The sequence below is a fragment of the Mirounga angustirostris genome, unplaced genomic scaffold, assembly GCF_029215605.1.
Source record: "Mirounga angustirostris isolate CCGP_5_RB_7025 unplaced genomic scaffold, mMirAng1.0.hap1 SCAF_2, whole genome shotgun sequence".
Classification (NCBI taxonomy): Eukaryota; Metazoa; Chordata; class Mammalia; order Carnivora; family Phocidae; genus Mirounga; species Mirounga angustirostris.
This window is the reverse complement of record NW_026991710.1, coordinates 140,824,088-140,836,054: the sequence shown is the minus strand read 5'-3', so window position 1 is coordinate 140,836,054 and position 11,967 is coordinate 140,824,088. Positions and strand designations below refer to the sequence as shown.

General features: G+C 33.5%; 1 pseudogene; it reads left to right on the top strand.

Moving 5' to 3' along the window:
• Nucleotides 1-285: 285 nt before the first annotated feature.
• The window catches only part of LOC135363551 (ferritin light chain-like), a 31,174-nt pseudogene continuing 19,492 nt past the window's right edge, over nt 286-11,967 (top strand).

Sequence of the window (11,967 nt, the reverse complement as noted above, 5' to 3'; positions counted from 1 at the left end):
TTTTTTGGGAGGTACATTCTTTCTTTTCAGAGCCTTGAGGAGTGAGGCCAGTAAAATATTTAGGGGAGATTCTGTTGGGGAAAGCAACATGGTAGAAACTCAGCAGTAAGAAGGGAGAAGATCTCTGGGCTCTGTGGAAGGATTTTGTTCTACAGAACCTTCTAGCAATCACATTTTCTATGAAGATTTTCACAGTTACAATTTTCTCCAGTTATTTCTAAATCTTTGGTTAGGTTTACTTAAATGTTGTAGCTTGTCCTTTACTTCACTGGAAGATTTGCGCCCATGGTTGGGTCAAAGCAACAAAGCGAGATAAGCAGTTCTCTGAGGAAATGTGGATTTAGAATTAAAATGGTTACCTCTAGAAGACCAGAGCAGCAACCCAAAGCCAGGAGGCTGACTGTGATGAAAAGTAACAGCCAAGCGAGATTTGAAGACCTTATGCATTTCAGGAGTACTCGTAGTTATTCAGAGTTTGGAATGCAGTGAAATCAATCAAGTAGGATGAGACCTGAGAAATTACAACTTGGATATAAAAATATTTTTCCTTATCTGTAATAGAGGGCAGTAAATTCTAGGATACTTGAATCACAGTCACCTATAGATAAGATAAATCCCAAAAAGATCATAGGAAGAAATAACTGATTTTTGAAAAATTAATGTGGATTATCATCACTAAATGAACTACTTACTTTTTATACAGAAACAACATATACGCTAAATGTATAGTAGAATCAATTTGGTTTTAGTGTGCCTCTCTCCTTCCTCTAGGTGTCTATGCAGAAGGTTAGTTTTCTTTTATCTTGTTTTAATTTAATAAGAAAACAGGTAGAATAAAAGATTTGTCCTCCCAAGGAAAGAAGAGCAGTGTAAAAATAAACTGTATGGAGGGGCGCCTGGATGGTTCAGTCAGTTAAGCATCTGACTCTTGATTTTGGTCATGATCTCAGGGTCCTGGGATCAAGCCCTGTGTCAAGCTCCATGCTCAGCTGGAAGTCTGTTTGAGGATTCTCTCCTTCTCCTTCTGTCCCTCCTCCCATCTGCACTCACTCTGTCTCTCAACTAAATAAATAAATCTCTTTTTAAAAATAAATAACCTTCATGGAAAAGGAAATGACCAAATAAATATAGTCTGTCCAAAAATTGGTGGGCAGCCAGAGTGGACCAGGGTTAGAATGGACACCAATAGCTGGAGAAAAACGGGGATGACAAGAGGGCAGGGTTAACTCAGCAGACCTTGATCACTCAAAACTTGTACATTCCCAAAAAAGACTTATCTTCAAGACTGGCTTTTGACTGGTTCCTGTAAGTGTTTAGAATATTCTGCCTAACAAGGTTACTTTTGTATGCCTGAAGCCTTGTGTCCTGCTATACCGGTTTGATCAGATAAGTTGATCTACCTAATGTGATTTATAGTAAACATCTATCTGACTGAAGATGGAAGGATTGGAGTAGAGTCTCTGAGGTAAGTCATGTGGGCTCTGCATGTTAAGTGACTGACCCGCAATGAAAACCCTGGAAACCAAGGCTCAAGTGAGCTTCCCCAGTAACAATACTTGACATATGTTTCACAGATTGTTGCTGGGACAATTAAATGCATCCCTATATGACTCCATTGGGATGGAAAACCTGGAAGCTTGTTCCTGGTTTCTCCTAGATTTCACCCCATGTATCTATTGAATTTGCTTATTTTAATTGTATCCTTTAACTGTAATAAAACCATAACTTTAAGTATAACAACTTTTCTGAGTTCTGTGAGTCCTAGCAAATCTTTAAGCCTAAGGATGGTCTTGGGGATCCTGACACAGTAAGATACCTTTAAATGTGTCCTCTCTATACTATACAAGTAACTTCAATTCATTAACCAAATCACATCTCATAATCTCTCAAATAGTCAATGAATATGAATTGCAAGGGTCATGGAAGTAAATTAGTAATTTTCAGACTTATTTAGTCATCAGGCCATATATTCAAGTAATAAAAGCAGAATTGATCTAGATTGGAGATGGTCAGAATCGGCAAGAAAAGACATCTTTCTAGACAGTAACCTCTGAGACATATGCACAGAACTTTTAGAACCTCCTAGATCTTATTTTGAAAATCAGTAAAAGATGTAAAAATGACTTTAGCATATCAAACCAACACACCTGAATGCTTAAACATGATCATGTTTAAGCAACCAATAAAAATACAAAAAAAAAAAAAAAAAAACTGCATGCTAGCTTATTTTCAACTGGATGGAATTACATCGTGTACTATATACAAGTAACGCAGAAATCCAGAGGATTGTAAAGTTTAAAGAATCTCCTAAATGTAAAAAGGATGATCCTCCATTGAATCTCTCTACACCAATAACTTCTAACATGGAAAGAAAAAATCATAAAATATACATATATTCATGGGCACTTGGGTGGCTCAGTCGTTAAGCGTCTGCCTTCGGCTCAGGTCATGATCCCAGGGTCCTAGGATAGAGTCCCACATCGGGCTCCCTGCTCTGCAGGAAGTCTGCTTCTCCCTCTCCCACTCCCCTTGCTTGTGTTCCCTCTCTCGCTGTCTCTCTGTCAAATAAATAAATAAAATCTTTAAATATATATATGTATACATATTTTCCTATATAAAAGAGAAAAGCTTTAAAATCTTTTGAATTCATAAAAACTTCAGATATCCATCAACAAAATTTCTTAATCTGGTATGAAGCAATGTTGAATTACCCATGTATGTGATAATATTTTGAAGTCACTAGAGAAGGAAGAGTCCCTTTTCAATATAAATGTTAAGACTTAAAAGCTCCATGTAGCATAAAAATAATGACATACCCCTGATGACAGTCCCTTTGGCCAAAATGTGGTCATATGAAAACCGAAGATATGCTATAATAGATTAAATTTGTTAGGTGTGCCCTAGGGGAAAAAAAAACAATCAGAGTATGTTCATACATTAGCAAATTATTTTAAAAGAAAATAAGTTTCTCATTTTTCTCTTCCATAACTGGTGCCGAAATAATTACATGAATGACTCAATTGTGGGAAAAGGGACTAGAAATAAATTTTTCTTCTGTCACACAGTTTAACTGTAATAAAGCAGATTAGGTTAAAACATTATTACCTAGTTATGATAGTGAATTCCAATTCAGATTTAGAAAAATATTTATGGATAGATCCTACCATTCATGTCCTTCCCTCTGTCTCTCAGTGTACATATATACCAAAGAGAAGAAGAGTAATTTATTTTTTTTTAAGATTTTATTTATTTATTTGACAGAGAGAGACAGCGAGAGCAGGAACACAAGCAGGGGGAGTGGGAGAGGGAGAAGCGGGCTTCCCGCCGAGCAGGGAGCCCAATGTGGGACTCGATCCCAGGACCCTGGGATCATGACCTGAACCGAAGGCAGACGCTTAACGACTGAGCCACCGAGGTACCCCAAGAAGAGTAATTTCTTGAATAGACTATTAACTTAGAAAAGTTTTTAGATATAAATGGTTATCAAATTGTTTACATAAAAAATTCCTTAAATTTTATAAACTTGCCACAAAAAAAAATCCACTACATGAAAAAATTTGTAGAATGTTTTATCCCATAATTTGGTTTTATTTTTGTTAAGAGATCTTTTGTCCGTAAATTTCTGGAGGTCAATAAATAAAACATCTCTTGCCCTCATGGAACTCATATTCATCTAATTTTATTTTAACATACTTAATCATTTTAAAAATTGTACATAAGTTCTCTATATTTTTAGATAGTTCTCATAAGTAGGAAAAAAGAAATGTCACCATAAAAAAAGAGAAACTGTTGAAAGATAAAAATTATTAGATTGCAAAATGAATATTACTGTACAATTCAGACAAAAAAGATTCATCCTCTTATGGTAGGTAGGTAACATTTGTTCCTGTGGTAGGTAGGTAACATTTGTTCCTATGAAAGGAATTTTTTCCTTGGCAACTCTGCCTCTGGATGCTTTGCTGTGTGCGACCCTCATGCCTCTTCTAACAATTATTATGTGGAAGAGGAAAGTAATGGCAAGCAGGAGGTCAGGTGTAGAGAAGTGTGATGGGGAGAACAATAGACAACTCAAGAGTTGGTGAAACTAATTTTTCAGTCTGGGTCTTCATAAGCCCCTCACACTAGTTTCATGTTGTCCCCTAAGGCTGCAAATCCCTGTCTTTAAATATTAAATTTCTATGTAAAGTTAATAATTTATTTAAACATTCTCGCTAAGAAAAAGAAAGACTTAGGGAAACTAAGGTATAAATAGATAATCTTGGAATTAAAAAAAAAAAGTTCTGATTCCTAGTTTAATTTTCCATAGAGTTTTTCATTGGAAAATGACCTTTCCTATTTCAACTTTTGCATCACAAAATTCACTATAGTCAAAATAAAAAAATTGCAAACATCTCAAACTAAAGGGGAAATATTTTCCTATTTTTTTTCTTCCAGATTATAAGTAATCATAAGCATTGCAGTTAGTAGGAAGATATAGGAAAAGCAAGAGATTCTAAAGATATACAGATGTTTAAACAAGAAGATCTCATTGCTTAAAATATGCACATTTGGTAGAATACTTCCTTCACTTTATCTTTCACATAAAAGAGATATCAAAGTATCACAAATGTAGTTATTTTCAAAATCAAATTTACTCGCAGTAGCAATTCAGCCTTCCAAGGAAATTAGAAGTGTATGTATAGAGTGGGTGTGATTTCGAGCTTTTATTACTCTAAAAATTGTACAACAGTTAAACACTTGGCTTCTCAAATGGACATGTTTAACTTCTCTTGTGCCGTCTATTTCCTCCCACAGTGCCAGATGCCTCTCGTGAAAGCTACTTGTCATTTTGCATGTGCATGCTCCCTGGAAAAGAGAATTATGTGGTTCTACTTCTTTGATCAATTATTCGTATTTATTTTCAAAAACGTACTATTACTTTGAGGACTAAATTGTGTTTATTCAGTACTTTGCATTGGTATGACTAGGATGGGAGGTAGCAGTGAGGGCAGGATATCATGACACAGTCCAAGAATACAAGGAAATTAAAAAGGAACCTCGAGAAGAACAGCAACAGAAGTAAAGGAATTGCTTATCAGCACTAAGCCCAGAGAAGCAGAAAAGAATGAAAGATTGAGGTCGACAGGGAAAGGGAAGGGGAATATCACCAATGCTCTAAGATAATATCTTGAAGATAGATACATAATTATAAATGCTTTTTTGTCATTTAATAAATGCATCCCTTTATTTATTAATAATTTGAATATGATATTAAAGTAATCAAGTATATAATACATTTCCTAATGCAAATTTGCTTAATCTCTAAGTTATTACTTGGTCATGGAGTATTTATTTTAATATCATACTGAGTATGATATGATAATATCTAGTTTAGAATTGTTATTTTATTCTTGATGAAAATAATCTATAGAGTTTTTACTATGTCAATTTTTATTACAGAAGTTATATTTAATGCTAAATGACTATATTTATCTTCTTCAGAAAACAAACACAACAACAAAAGATTGTATGACTTATTATTTGGTCATTTACTCCCTTGGGAGAACCATAAACTCAATGTTGAAAATTTAGAATAAAGAAGATCATAGATGTTTCACAGGATGACATAAAATCCATTTTAAAATGTTCAGTGATTATTTACTTCCCTTCACTGAAATAAAAAATAATTCTTATTCAAATAATTGTATATTCTATGACCATAAAAATTAGATTGTACATCACTTGATTAAGCTTATTATCATTCCAGTCATGTGAAGAGATTTGCATATGTTTCTGATTTAGTGTCAGTTATAATTATTTAGATTATTTTCTAAATCACTACCTGGATTTAGATCATCAAAAAAAACCCTGGCTTAAAAAATATTTTACTACTACTGAAGTTTATAAATGTACTACTCTTGAACAAACAATGTTTAGTTTTAAGTTTCATTAACTTATTCAAGCTAGTACAGAATGTGCATTGAGGGGACTCAGTATTTGACTGAATATACATGTTTAACCTCCTCCCCCTTCCTAAATCCTTGTGAAAAAACTAAATCAATATAAAAAAAGAAATTTCTGTCTAAGTCCTGGAATCTGCAAAGCCATCACAGAGATGTATCCCGAACTTCAATTTAACTATTAAGATGGTACTGGTAGAATAACTTGGATAAGAGATTCAAAGCTCTCGACATCCTAGTAGTAATCACCACTCTCATCAAGAAGACACCCTCTTAACTTCTGGAACATGGTAAAACCCCAATCTCACCAGCTCTGGAAACACACCTGCAGAAAAGCCCTTCTACCTATTGCATTTTATGAGGAATTTGACAATGGAAGACCTAAACTACTTGCCACACTTAAGACAGAGATGGGAAATTGCTCCACGCCCAGTGCATACATTATGATATGTGCCTGTGGGCTCCCCACAATCATATCTATGCATGGGAACCCTGAATACAATCTTTCTTTCCAAACAGACAAGGGAGAAACCTCCTTGCTGGCACTGGCAGCCGACTAGCATGCTTTGTGGAAGAAATGCCTGCTAATCCATTTCTGCCCAGTCACTGTGGAGTTGAGCTAACCACTGACTTCACTCATTCCATAGCTGAGGGCCCTTAATAGGCAGATTAAAAATTGAGAATTACAAAACTGGTAGTATTCCATGCCCATGTAAATGTTCTTCAATCTCTATCTTCATTTATAAGGCTTATTTAAAAAAATTGACAATATAAGATGTATGAGAAGAGCAAATCCCTCAAAAGAGTGAAGCCAAACTGAGCAAAAATACTAATAATTTTTTTAGAGATTATTACTTTTTTTTTTAAGTTTTTAAGTTTTTACTTAAATTCTGGTTAGTTAACATATAGTGTAGTATTGGTTTCAGGAGTAGAATTTAGTGATTCCTCACTTACATACAATACCCCGTGCTCATCACAAAGTGCCCTCCTTAATCCCTATCACCCATTTAACCCATCCTTCACCCACCTCCCCTCCAGGCACCTTGTGTGTTCTCTATAGTTAAAGGGCTCTTATGGTTTGCTTTCCTTTCTTTTTTCCCCCTTCCCCTATGTTCATCTGTTTTGTTTCTTAAATTCCACATATGAGTGAAATCATATGGTATCTGTCTGACTGAGTTACTTTGCTTAGCATAATACACTCTAGCTCCATCCAGATCCTTGAAAATGACAAGATTTCATTCTTTTTGATGGCTGAGTAATATATATATCCCACTACTTCTTTATCCATTGATCAATTGATGGATGTTTGGTCTCTTTCCATTATTTGGTTATTGTTGATAATGCTGCTATAAACATTGGGACACATATGTCCCTCCAAATCAGTATTTTTTGTATCCTTTGGGTAAATAAATACCTAATAGTGCAATTTCTGGGTCATAAGGTAGTTTTATTTTTAACTTTTTGCGGAACCTCAATACTGTTTTCCAGAGAGGTTGCACCAGTTTACATTCCCACCAACAGCGTATGAGGGTTCCCCTTTCTCCACATTCTTGCCAAGAGCTGTTGTTTCCTGTGAATAATACTAATAATTAACAGTAATTGAGTGTTTATAATTTGCCAGGAACTGTATTAAGTGCAATTACATCTATTAGTTCATTTACTCTTTCCAAGAAGTCCAGTTTACAGATGAGTTTGAATAACTTGCCCATTGTCGCAAGCTGGCAAGACATTTAGCTGGGATTTGAATTCATACAGTCTGACTGCAGAACCTGAACTCTTAACCACAAAGCTGATTGGTCTCCTCCCCACTTCACATTATAAGTACCAGGGGTGGTAGTCAGTAATTGCAAAAAAAAAGTTTTCATGTAAAAAATACCCCCAACCTCCAACCTCAGACACTCTGTGGACAGGACTTTGAGTCAGAACTTTCTTAAGCTTCCAAGGTGATTCTAATGGGAGGCCAATGTTGAGAACCACTGAACTCACATTCGTATTGTGAAGATTAAATGGAATTTATTGAAAAAGAAAGATATGAGAAACAAAAGGGAATTAAAGTTATATTATATCCATATTTTCATTGAGAGTCAAGAATACATTAAGACAGTGGATGTTCGTTGTTTTTCTCTTAGAATTTACTCTATCTTCTTATAATACCATTGTGATTATGTTTTGAAGAAGCACTTCTCATCTAATCAGGCTATGAAGGTTCAATTATAGAGGATGGTATTCCTTCCCCTGGCCAAGGCGTGGACATCTATTCAGAAAGAGTCCAATCAGGCACTATTTTTCTTTCCGAATTTTTAATCTTGACTAAATGACACAAGAAGAGAAATAAGTTGGAGCTAATTTAACTTAACAATGGTGCCCTAAAAAGCCTGCTCCAGAGCCTGTTTTATGGAGATAATTTTGTTTTCATGTTCCGTTCAAGGAATGTCGATTATATTTCCTTACACATACACACATACACATATATATCTATATTTTGCATATGCACATGTATACGTATGTATGTATATTTTTCACTTGTGTATTATTCTGAATTACTTTCTCATTCTTGGAAACAATAAATTTTAGTTGCAACAGATATTCATACCAGAGAATTGATCGCAATTTATAAATCTATAGAGAAGCTAAAAATTTCATTAGCTATATTACAATAGAATATCAGGGATAGAATGTGATATTAATTTATAAACACTACGTATGTACAAAATCTCATTGCTTTTTGACTCATGTCAGCCATGTCTCACTTAAAATGATTATTTATGGAGATTTTAAAATGATAAATCTTGAACCATGTCTTATGCTGGCTACATTTATAGCATCATATAAATTAAAGCAAAAGAAGAAAAGGAGTTCTATATTCTGGTCTGAAAGCAGGTAATGGGAACATTATATTAACGTATTACTTTACCTTTAGGGCTGAAATCACCAAAATAAATGTTATCATTGAATCTAAAGGGTTGCTACATTTCAGAGTCCATGAATTTACAGCCTGACTGTCTGTTATATGAAAGCTTCAGTCTTAATATTATGTAAAAAATGGGATCCTAACAATTGAAAAAGGGAAGATTTGCTGTGAAGGAGTTGAAAATAATTCATAAATATCATGCCATTAAGTTTTTAAAATAATAATGCTTATTGAACTTCCATGAAAGAACACTGCATATTGAAAATATAAGATACAAAAGAGATGGTGAGATAGTAGAAGTTATGAAATGAGATCTGAAAGAAGACAGAGTGGTAAATAAAGAAAAAATATATAAAACAATCTCAGGTGCAATATTAGAAAGATTAATGGAAGAATAGAGTTAGTGGCAATCATCAGGAAAGATATAGAAAATGAAATAATAAAAGGATTGAAATTGCTATAGGAAAAGAGTTAAAATAAGTTAAAGATGAAATAAGAATATTGAAGTTAGATGGAATAGATCCAACATGCATCTAGTTAATTTCTCAACAGAAGCTAGACAGAATAATAGAAAAGAGCAACTACTTAAAGATAAAATTAAAGAAAAATTTTCTAAAACTAAAGAAGACATGTAACTTCATACTGAAGGAAAAGAAAAACTATTTAGGGAAAAATAACCTGGAACATTAAACCCCAAGATATATCATCATAAAATTACTGATTCTGAAGATAAATGAATTATTTTTATAAGCAGCCAAGAAAATTGATCACTTTTTAAGAGAAAAAGTCAAACTGACTTCAGTTCTCTCAAAGCCATATTTATCATAACACAATGAAAAACTCATATCAGACATATAAAGGGCAAAAATATAAATGAGGCCAGGGTTTTATATCTACCAAAGCTGTCTTTCAAGTATAAAGACCAGATACAAATAGTTTTGAACTTGGAAAATCTCATGAATTATATTTCCCATAAGTACTTCCTAAAGAAACTACTAAAGATTTCATTTTGGGCAACCAAGTAGTGACTGAATAAAATACTGCAAGATGCATGACAGTAAGCATCAAAAATATTTAAATAGTCTAACTTACATTAAAGTAAATGTGAGGACTAGAATAAAAAAATAAAATGAAAAATTCACATGTAATAATAATACTGAAATGTCCTAATTTATAAAAGAGCAGAGGAACTTGGGGAAAAAAATAAAAAGAAAATCAGAAAGCAAATAGCCACATTCATAAGAGATGGGCATCAAAACTGTTATATAAAGCTGATGAATTATGAAATAGCAGTATTAGCATTCTTTATTTTTTTTCTACTTGGATATAATTTAAATACATAAAATTCAACAATTTTAAGTGTATAATTTGATGAGATGTGACAAATGCAAAGAGTCATATAACCAAAATCACAATCAATAGAAATCAGTGGAATTAAGCACAAAAATACCACTATCAAAGTGATCCTTAGGAACTGTTTTGCATATCTCTATGTACTTGCACTTGAAAAGATAGATGGAATGTAAAAATTCTAGGAAAATATAGTTTTAAAAAAGTGGATCAGATGGGGCGCCTGGGTGGCTCAGTCGTTAAGTGTCTGCCTTCAGCTCAGGTCATGATCCCAGGGTCCTGGGATCGAGCCCTGCATCGGGCTCCCTGCTTGGCGGGAAGCCTGCTTCTCCCTCTCCCACTCCCCCTGCTTGTGTTCCCTCTCTCTCTGTGTCTCTCTCTGTCAAATAAATAAATAAAATCTTTAAAAAAATAAAAAGTGGATCAGAGAAAAAAAACAGAAAATTTCCATAGAAGAAATGGAGAAACCTATAAAGTAATCATTTCCCCAAAAGCAGAATACCCATATGATGAACACATTCTAACAAATTTTATAGGCTCAGTTGGTTAAGAACCCGACTCTTGGTTTCGGCTCAAGTCATGATCTCAGGGTCGTGAGATCCAGCCCCACACTGGGCTCTGTGCCCTGCATGGAGTCTGCTTCAGATTCTTTCCCCCTCCCTCTCCCACCCCTTTGCTCTTTCCCCATACCCCCCAACTCACACAAACACTCTCTCTCTCAAATGAATAAATAAATAAGTAAAATCTTTAAACATATAAAGCAGATAATTCCAAAGAAACACTTTAAAAGTTATCTTTTTAAATTAACCATATTAATAATAATTATACAATATTGATATCAAAACTGAGCAGAGGTTGACCAAAATTTAAAATACAAACAAATCACATTTATACAATTTAGCAAATTATATAAACTGTGCAAGCCCTCTACATTTAAAACATTTTTAAATTCCTAAAGAACACCATTAAATTTTGATAAAACTAAGAGATTTCATGTTTCTGAGAAAAATAAAAATGTCAATCCTCCATAAGCTAGTTTATAAATTAATTTTAAGCCCTAAAATTAATGTACATTTTATTTTCAGAACAATGCATTCTAAATTTCATTTGGAAAAAACAAACAAGAAAAATTATTACAAGTAAATCAATGATATCATATTAACTTTATTAGGTGTTAAAATATGCTAGAAAGTTTTAGTAATTAGAATATTGAAGAAAAAGGGGAAAACTAGCTAGAACTTGAGATTGTTTGTCCAACAAAATGAATGATTTTCCCTGAGTAGGAAGAAAAGAAAATCTTTTCACTTAAGAATATTCCTATTATTTGACTGATTTTGAATTAGCAATGTTTATTAGATGGAGTAAGTTGAATCAACGCTAAATTTATTGTTGCTTCCATCTCGTAATGTTTTCCATTTATTCGAGTCTTTTTCATGTTTTTCATTAAAGTTTTATACTTTTCCTCATAAAATTCTTGAGCATATTTTATCATGTTTATTCCTAATTATTTTATAAGCTCTCTTCTTTGTTTCAATTGGATTTTTTTCCTATTACATTTTCTAATGGTTTATTGGACAAAGAAACACTACTTGTACATATATATCTTATATCTAATCAACCTAAGGGAAAAAAATCTTATGCTTTTTAATGCCATTTTAATCCATCAACCTAAACTCTGAACTATTTGGAAACCGTTCAGGTACCAGCTCTACCTAAATGTACAGAACAAATAACTCAACATGTACTACTAAATAATTTTCTATCCCA